The sequence below is a fragment of the Ailuropoda melanoleuca genome, chromosome 1 (assembly GCF_002007445.2).
Source record: "Ailuropoda melanoleuca isolate Jingjing chromosome 1, ASM200744v2, whole genome shotgun sequence".
In the NCBI taxonomy this organism is placed as follows: domain Eukaryota; kingdom Metazoa; phylum Chordata; class Mammalia; order Carnivora; family Ursidae; genus Ailuropoda; species Ailuropoda melanoleuca.
The window spans coordinates 11,416,556-11,426,103 of NC_048218.1; the positions used below are offsets into that span (position 1 = coordinate 11,416,556).

The 9,548-nt window shown below is 41.5% G+C and overlaps 1 pseudogene; it reads right to left on the bottom strand.

The window, feature by feature from the left end:
• Positions 1–179: 179 nt before the first annotated feature.
• On the bottom strand, positions 180–745 carry LOC100483430 (annotated as a pseudogene).
• Positions 746–9,548: the final 8,803 nt, after the last annotated feature.

Sequence of the window (9,548 nt, forward strand, 5' to 3'; positions counted from 1 at the left end):
GAATGTCGTTGTGTTTTTACTATCTGTAGAAAACTGGCTTTTAGATTTCAAAATTAGTAATATTACAAAATTACTAGCAGCAGTCTTAAGCATTTCAACAATGCGTATGAACTCCACTTTGCTGACCCAAACAAGGCTATTATTCCAAGTTCAAGAAGCAGGACTTGTCCCAAGGAGGGGCATTACACATCCTGCAGGGACTCAGGCCATACTGCTCAGGACCCATTTGGGACCATGTCTTCTTCCATCTTCTCTTCACCATCATCAGTGGGGCCTGATCTGCGTTCCCAGCCAGGTATCTGACCAGACTGTAGCAAGCCCTTCGGCCGCTGCACTTCAGCCGGGGTGGACGCATTTGCTATAGCATTCTTGATTGCTTCTATATCCCCAGGAGATGCCCACCTTTCTTTTTGTCAGTTGGCAAACCAGCACCTGGGTTGAAAGTTTTGCTTCTCCTGGCAATATCCTTTGCCAGTTGTGCACCCCGTTTGCCCTTGAACATTTTCTCTGCTTCCTGACGCTCTTTTAGTTCCACCTTTTGGAAATCCAGTACTCTGACTTGCGGAACTTTATAAATTACATACAGTCTGTAATGCTTCTCATTTGTTACAGGATTTCTTAGAATATTTAGGTAAGTCAGTGATTTGAGAGATGCCGAAGGGTCCAGATCACCCAGTTCCACAAGACTGTCATTGGTGAGAATGAGTTCTGTCAGAGAGGGTGAAGTCTGATCAAGCCTGATCATTCCCACCACATACGTAATACTACATTTTAAGTAATGCCCATTGGCTGAATACTGGATACTAGATACCCTGCAAAATGAAAGCAACCGCCATGCGTGGCCCTCAGTCCTTTGTACTCCGTGGCACCTTCAGCAGGTCAGCAGCTGCCCAAAGGCTTCCATGGTTACAAAGGCCAGAAATTGTCCATCTTGCGCTTTGGAGGTCAATTCAGGAGTTAACCGAAGCTTAGGTCCTCCCTCCTTTGTCCAGGAAAAGATACAGAAGTGGTAGTTAGAACCTGGAATTATGTATTGGAATTAGGCATGGTGATTCATGCAATCAACCAGCAAATATTTACTGAAGACCTACTATGTATTGGGTAGTATTCTAAATCTTGGAGTTACAGCAGTAATAAAATTGTCAAAATCCTTGCCCTTGTAGACTTTACATTCTAGTAAGTAACGGAGTCGCACCTCCACGTCGATTTAAGGACAAATACACTGCAAAACTTGAACTGGAAGGAGGTCTGAGGGAACAGGTTATAAAGTGTGTTTGTACCTATTGAAACCCTCTACAGGTGGCACAGCCCTCAGGACAGAAGCGTGGGTATTCCTGACTGGTGCGTGTCAGGCTCTAAGGCTGTATCATTTGTTCACTAAACTTTGTATTATGGTAATACTCATGTATATAAAAATAGAGAGTATAGGAATGCCTGGGTGGCTCAGTCAGTTAAGCATTGCCTTTGGCTCGGGTCATGATCTCGGGATCCTGGGATCAAGTCCCATGCCAGATTCCCTGCTCAGTGGTGAGTATGCTTCTCCCTCTCCCTCTGCCCCTCACCCCTGCTTTTGCTCTCTCTTTCTCTGTCTCTCAGACAAATAAACAAAATCTTTAAAAAAAATAGAGAATATAATACAAAGATCTATGAAGTTCTCTTCAACCAGCTTCAGCACCTATCAATACAGGATACGTTTGCTTCATTTATACCTTCACTCACTCCCCTTGTTCCTGGATAATTCTGTATGAGCCCAGACATGAAGTACCTTTCTTTGTAAACATTTCAGTATATACTTCTAATAGATAATCATTAATTTAAAAAAACATAATCAGAGTATTTTATCATACCTAAAAAACACACTAACTCCTATTATTAAATCTTATTTTCCTAGTTGTTTTATAATTTTTTAACAGATAGTTTGAATCAGCAGCCAAAAAAATGTCCCTCTTGTGCAATTCCTTGAAAAACTTACCAGTCTCTTTCACCTATAGGTTCTTTCTTTCTTTCTTTCTTTCTTTCTTTCTTTCTTTCTTTCTTTCTTTCTCTTTCTTTCTTTCTTTCTTCTTTCTTCTTTCTTTCTTTCTTTCTTTCTTTCTTTCTTTCTTTCTTTCTTTCTTTCTTTCTCTCTCTCTCTTTCTTCTCCAAATGTTTTGTTGTCATTGTTAAACTGAATTATTTGTCCTATAGAGTTTCCCACAGCCCTGATTTTGTTGACCATATCCCATAGTGTCATTTAACATCTTCTTCTGTCCCTTGTATTTCTCCCAATTTGCATGTCAATGTGTCCCCCGTCACTTTTTTCTTTTATTTGTGGTTATTTTCTAAATTCTGTTACCTGTTTTTTCCCCAAACTTCTTTTCCTCCAATCACCTTATTTCCAAGTTTATTTTCCTAATTCTGAGGTATGTTGTGCTTTCATAGTATCTATCATTTTCTTAATTTCCTTTCACTTGTTTTGGGATATTTGTTTGTTTGGTTGTTGTTGTTGTTTTTAAGATTTTATTCATTTATTTGAGAGAGAGAGAGAGACGAAAGTGACAGAGATAGCGAGAGAGCATGAGCAGAAAGAGAGGGAGAAGCAGACTTCCCTCTGAGCAGGGAGCCAAAGCGTGGGCTAGATCCCAGGACCCTGGGATCATGACCTGAGCCAAAGGCAGACACTTAACTGACTGAGCCACCCAGGTGCCCCTGTTTTGGAATATTTGAACTGTTTTGTAAGCATTTTTTCCTAGCATGCTTTCTTTGCGTGTAGGAATTTCATTCTACGTTTTTTCTCTTGAATTAACTTTTTTATGGGTTTTCACTGATGTAGGAAAGACATTAATGTTGGAAGCCGAGGACCAAGAAAGAATTCTTGAGACGTCTTTGGTGCAAAAAGGTAGTTTTATTAAAGCACGGGGACAGGACCCATGGGCAGGAGACGCTGCACTGGGGTCATGAGGAGTGGCCCATTATATACTTTCAAGTTGGGAGGGGGTTAGGGATAGCGTAAGCCTCCCAGGTATTTTGGAAACAAGGTTTCCAGGATTCTGAGGGGGCTAGCTATTGTTAGGAAAGGTCATTTCTTGCTGTTTAGTAAAAACTCAGTCATGTGACCCTTCACATGTATATCGGTGAGTCATAGGCTTGGGTTTTTTTTGCCAGCATGTATCTTGGGGGGTAGAGATAAAGGAAGTTTCCAAAGGAATTTTTATATGTTAGAGTAGACTTACAAGATCCTGGGGATCAGGCTAAGATTGCCTATTGCCCTTAGCAAAGTATCAACTTTGAGGCAGTTGAGTCCCTAGAGGAATGTCACTCTGCCTGTTTCAAGGACTTGTCAACGGGCTGTTGGTAGTAAAGAAATTTAATAATTTTTCTTCTGCCTCCATTTTCCACATCATTCACCACAGTGCTTCTCTGTTGCTCATTTTCTAAGTGAAACTGATGTATCTATACTTTAAGGAGCAAAGGGTATGCCAGGACAGCCTCTCTAGTTTACGGGCCCTAGAGCTCACTCTTCTGTTGTTCTTGCAAAGGAATAAACAAAAATCTCCCAACATTTTGAGAGCTACCTCCTTTGTCGTCCCTCCCCGCCCCGCCAGTTTATCTGGTTCTTCTTCCCTTGCCCCAGTCCTTCTGCTAAGATGTTCCTGAGTGCAAGGCTTTGTATGAGAAGGGAGTTTATTCATTTTGAGAGTGCATAGGGCCCAAACCACTCCAACACCATCAAACCTTATTGCAATATGGTCCCATTGCACTTAACTATGTATTGGGTTTGCAGAACCCTCTCCTTGTTTCAGCTGTTATATTCAGATTGACTTGCTGAGCCGTCCAGTGAACACCTACTGATGATTTTGTGATTTCCCCCATACTCAGCATCTTCAGAACCACGTCTTCCCTGCTCTCTCTCATCACTGATGCTGCTGCCACACAGATCTTCAACTGTAGGTGCTTTGTCCAGACCTGTTAGTATTTGGTTTTGGGGGGATTGCCTCATCACCTAGTTTTGTTGTAGATATTGTCCATGGCTTTTTAGTTTTGTTGTTCTAGTTGCTCTATTTTATGGGGAGATTTGGGAGGATTCTAAAACTATCCAGCCATTTCTCATCCTCCTTTTTTTACTTCCTCTTGGTACTCCATATGGCATCCCAGGGGAGTAAGTGAGTGATTGGTTTGGATTGGTAAGAAGTTTAACTCAGTGAAATACTCCAACTTAGGGATGGGTTTTCTCCCAGGCCTTGAAGCCATGACTCTTGCTTCATTGGGTGCTTTCTGAAAAGCAAATAGAGCAAGAAAAAGTGGACAGAGAGAATGCCAAGGGACAGCATCTGGGTTGGGCAAAGGCATTAGAGCCTGCCTAAAGGTCAAAAGATTGAGTTCAACCTCTGACACCTCTTCTCCCCTACACTGGCCAGTTTCTCAAGGTGAGAAAGAAATCACACAGGAAGTAAAAGGAAAACAGTGCTAAAAACAAAAATTCTAGCGAACTGCCCGGGAATTCCCCAATATCAAACATCCCCAGATTTGCATTTGGCTCCAGCTTTGTATTGTTGGGGGAAAACCACACAGCTTCTCTCCCCAGCCATTCTCCCCCTTCCTCCACCCCCTCTCTCCCCTCCCCCACCTCTGCCTTCACTCACTCCATTTTCTTGTGCTTCCTGGGTGGTGCAGGGTTGTGATGTCTTGAATACCAAGAGTGAGGCTGAACATATGTGAACCTTTCCTAATCCTGCTAATCTTTCTTCAAAAACCTTTCTCAAAGTATAGGCAACATCCAGATTGTAAAAAGAGAGCAGAGCAAGCCTGAGCATTTTAATGACAAATAATCTTTGTCCGAGGGGGAGGGAGTGGCTAGCTCAGCTGGAGATGGAGCTGATGAACTACAGCAGGTAGAAATAACTGCAGTATTACCTCCTGTAATCTCCACCATTCAGGGGCCGCTGAGGGCTGAATGCAGGGAGAAATCAACTTTGCTTTTAAACTGGAGACTTTGCACCCACGACGGCTATTAGGCGGTAATTAGTTGTGACACAGAATTACCAGCCCCACAATAGTAGAGGCAGACTTACGAGGCCTTTGAAACTGATTAGAGAAACTGAATGGATGCTACGTGCCATTAAAAAAAATCTGTTTGGATGCGAGCGTGAGTTAGGGCGTCCCTCTTCTCTGTTCCTTACTCTCTCTATATCACCCTACAACAAACTTCTCCAGAGAATAGCTCTCTGCAGTTGGGCACATTTTTCCTGAAGTAATGTTCCTTAAGATGGATCAGACACCAATTGGTTTTTGGATTTTACCAAACAGAAGGGAATGTAGATTCCATTGACAGAGAGGATTCAGGATTCAGGGAGACTTACCAGGTCTACAAAAAAAAAGGGGGGGGAAGGATTTGGGGCCAACTGAAGCAGCCGATCACACATGACACCAAGAAATCAGTCTGCCAAGAGGCCACCATCCAGGGCTGGAGGAAGACGACATAGTCTCATAGAGACGGATGTGCCAGGTATGTGGTTGGCTTGGATGGAGGTTCTAATTCTCTAGGCTCAAACCACCGGGGAAAGTATGTGGCTGTTGCTTCCCTACCCACTGGGGTACCCACGAAATGACAGCTGACAGCAAAACATCATCCCCTTTGGAGGTTTGCAGGTCCAGGTGGTGGAGTAGTTTCCCAGCAAATTGTTCATGACTGCCTTTTCTGAGGTCTCTGCCAGGTGAGAAGGAAGGCTCTCAGGGAAGGAGTTAGGGCTTATGGTACCTGGGTACCTTTGCTAGAGAAGCCAGGCTGGGAAACAAATTCAATGAACTCCGTGGGTTTTTCCATGTCAGGCCACTACTTATTTCAAATAGCTTTGGAATCACCTTAAGTTTTATGTATCTATGTCCCTGGCTACATCTGCCCTACTCTGTAGCTAAAGACAGCTAGATGATAGATAGATTACATAATATACATATAAGTTCTAAATATAGTTTGCATCTATTCAGAGGGGTGGCTCTAATTCATTTAATATATATGTATAAAGTTAAGGCAACTCCTCTCTGATCTTTAAGCAAAATGGGCCTCCCTCGCCCAGGCGAAGGGTTTTTATTACCTTATACTGCCCCTTGAACCAGGGAAGAATGCAGCTTCTCTGTTTGGTAATGCACTTGCTACATAGTCTGAGCAAGAACCGCAGTGCCATCATTTTGTAGCAGAAATGATTCCAAGTTGGGAAAGAGGTTATGTGTATAAAAGTGTGGACTTGCAATACATCTGTAATTTCAGACGATGAGGAAGTATAAACACTTTCAGGGTGAGATACTGATCTTCTCATCTTTGTATCTGCAGCTCCTAATGCAGCCCCTGGATTTTAGAATGTGTTTAATAAATATCTGTAGAAAGGAAGAAGGAGGGAGAGAGGGAGTGAAAGGGAGAAATGGAACAGCTTTGATGCCCAGTCTCTCTGGGCTTTAAATAAATAGCTCTTTTTTTTTCAGAGAACGTTAAAAAAAAAATTCTATAGGCACAAAAGCCCTAAATGAATATCAAATTAAATAATGTCATTCCAAATGAAAAATTGTCTTTGTCAATAAACATTATGTGTTTTTATAGTTGTGAATAGTTTACCTATACTTTCCGGTTTTTCTCATTTTTAATTGTAAAAATTATCTCAGAATTGTCCTACATATTAAACAAAAAAACAAACCCAACTAATTAGAAAGTATATAAAACAAAAAGTGAAAATTCCCTTTCTCCTACCACTAGATCCCAAACTCCTCCCTTTGGGAAAACTCTGCTAACAGTTTGAGAAACTATCTTTTTATTGGCTTTATCATTTATGGCCCATCTTATACCTGCTTCCAAAAAAAGGAGTTGAAGGGGCTTATGAAGAGTATACCTAGTTAAAGGGAAATAAAAAGTGGGAAGTTATGGATGGAGGGGAAAACAAATATACTCTAGGTGAATGTAATTAACATTTGTTGTCATTCATTCGTTCATATCATTCATTCAATGCATGTCCTGACATATGTGCTGGGCACTTGTATTATCGTAGTAAACAAAATAAAACTCTAGTGGGGGAGTCAAATGTCAAACTACATATAGGAATAGACTCTGATAAATGCCATGGAGGATTGGTTCTAGATGGACGAGGATTGGTTCTAGATGGATGGATGCTGTTCAAAGGCCTCCCAGGGAAAGAACATCCTGGCCGAGCCCTGAAGGATAGGCTGGTGTTAGTCACCTGAAAAATGTAGAGAAGACTTGGAACACTGGAAGCACAGAGAAAAAGGCCAGTGAGGCTGGAGGCCAGTGGAGCCCAATGAACAAAGGGAGACCTAAGACTGGAGAGGTAGGTAAGGGTCAGGCAGTGCATAGATTTGTGGGCCATTTTATGGCTTGAATTGTGTCCCCCCAAAAAAGATATCTTAGCGTCTTAATCCCCAGCTCCTCAGAGTGTGGCTTTATTCGGACATAGGGTGCTTACAGAGGTAATCTAGTTAAAATGAGGTCATCAGTGTGGACTCTAATCCAACACGTCTGGTGACTTTATAAGCAGGGAGAATTTGGTCACGGAGAGGCATGCATAGAGCAAATGCCATGTGTAGAGACCCAGGGAAAATCTGGCCACCTACAAGCCATGGAGAGAGGCCTGAAACAGACTCCCCCTCACAGCCCTCAGACAGAACCAACCTGCCGACACCTTGATTTCAGACTTGTAGCCTCCAGAACTGAGAGAGGATAAATACCAGTAGTTTTAAGCCATCTGACATGTGGTACGTTGTTACGGTAGCCCTAGCAAAGCAATGCAGCCTTGCTAAAGTGCTCGTGATTTACTCTAAGGGCGGTGAGACACCTCGAGAGTTTCAACTGGGGAGTGATGTAAGGTCGCAGAGGTCACAGGAGCTCCTGGGTGAGGACTGGATTGGCAGAGGCTAGGGCAGAGCTTTCTTCTTGCCCCCCAAGGCAAAAAAGAAAGCATTCATCATTTTTAGTAGCTCACTAAACACACAAGTTTTTAAAGAAAAAAAATTTTTTCCCTTTGGACTAAAATCGAAAAGAAATTTTCATGTGGTACCCCCATGCAACAACAGACAAACAACACAACCTCTCCATTTTTACCAAAACATAAAACCATTCTTCTCACATTGCTGTTTCTTATACTGTTCCTTGGTCACAACCCCAGAGCCCCAAAATGAAAGCATCCCTTCCTTGAGGTGTTTGGGGTGCTGTGTGGGGAGGTTGGAGGATGCTCTCTCCTCTTTCAGTGCCCACATTTTTTGGTTGCTGCTAGCTAGGTCAATGGTTGACCAAATTTAAGTGCATTTATGTTTAAGTACTGCTTCTTAAACCGTCCATTTTGTTTTTTACTTATGTTTTATTTTCCTTTGTTGGTTTCCTCATTTCTAGTCATTGACTTTCTTATTTTTAGCCTTTTATTTTAAAAAATTTCACACTTCCAGAAAAGTTGCAAGAAACAGTATTATTAACTTCTGCATATTCTTCATTCAAGTTCCCCCATATTCACATGCGATCACATTTGCTTAACTAGTCTACTTCTTTCTCTCTCTTTAAATATATTCTGAACCCTTTGATGGGTGCGTGGGTGGCTCAGTCGGTGAAGCATCTGCCTTCAGCTCAGGTCATGATCTCAGGGCCCTGGGATTGAGCCATGCTGGGCTCCGCACTCAGCGGGGAGTCTGCCTGTCCCTCTCCCTTTGCACCCCACCCCCTGTTCATCTCTCTCTTTCTCAAATAAATAAGGTCTTTAAAAATAAATAAATAAATATATTCTGAACCCTTTTAGAGTAAGTTACGTGTACTTTATCCTAACTTGATATTTTTATCTGGTTATTGTGTTCAGAAGTTTCTTTGTTACTCAGGTATTACGTTTAAATTACTTTAATATCTGATACTTTAACAGTTTATAATTTGATTGCTTTGAGGTCAAATATGATTATATATAGAATTCCTACCTTTTGATATTGACTAAATATTTAAATGGCAGAATGTTGTCATCTTTTGCAAAAGCTTTTTTTTGTTAATAAGATGGAGGGAAATATGTGTTTCCTTGTTCTCCCACTTGGTTCTTTTTTCACATTTGTTAATTTTGTCTTATTCTCTAGGATTGATAAAATTAATTATTTGCCTAATTTTTATTTTCCTTCAATGGTGTTTCATCAATTATAGGCATATTACAGTCTATATTTTTCCTTATATCTATTTTGGTTTTTCTCTTAGACGTCTTGCTGTTCTGCTGTCTGGCACAGAACAAATGAAATGTTCTTATGCTTCCAATGTGGAATGTACCTTGAGTCTTACTGAGTGTTCTTGTTTTCTGTGAATAATACTTTATTTTACTCCATTATAGCAACAGTCACAGCACATGGTGTTTGCTATGTTATCCCTAGTCGATGTCATCAAATTGCAAATCCTTGGCAGTTAGAGAAAAATTTCAGAACATAGAGAAGGACACGATCAGGTTTCCTGGAGGGGTCATCTTTCCAGATGGCACCGTGAAATGTACTTCTGTCCTCTTGAGAGACACATGTTCTCCAGGGAGGGAGACAACAGCACCAAGAAGGTTGGT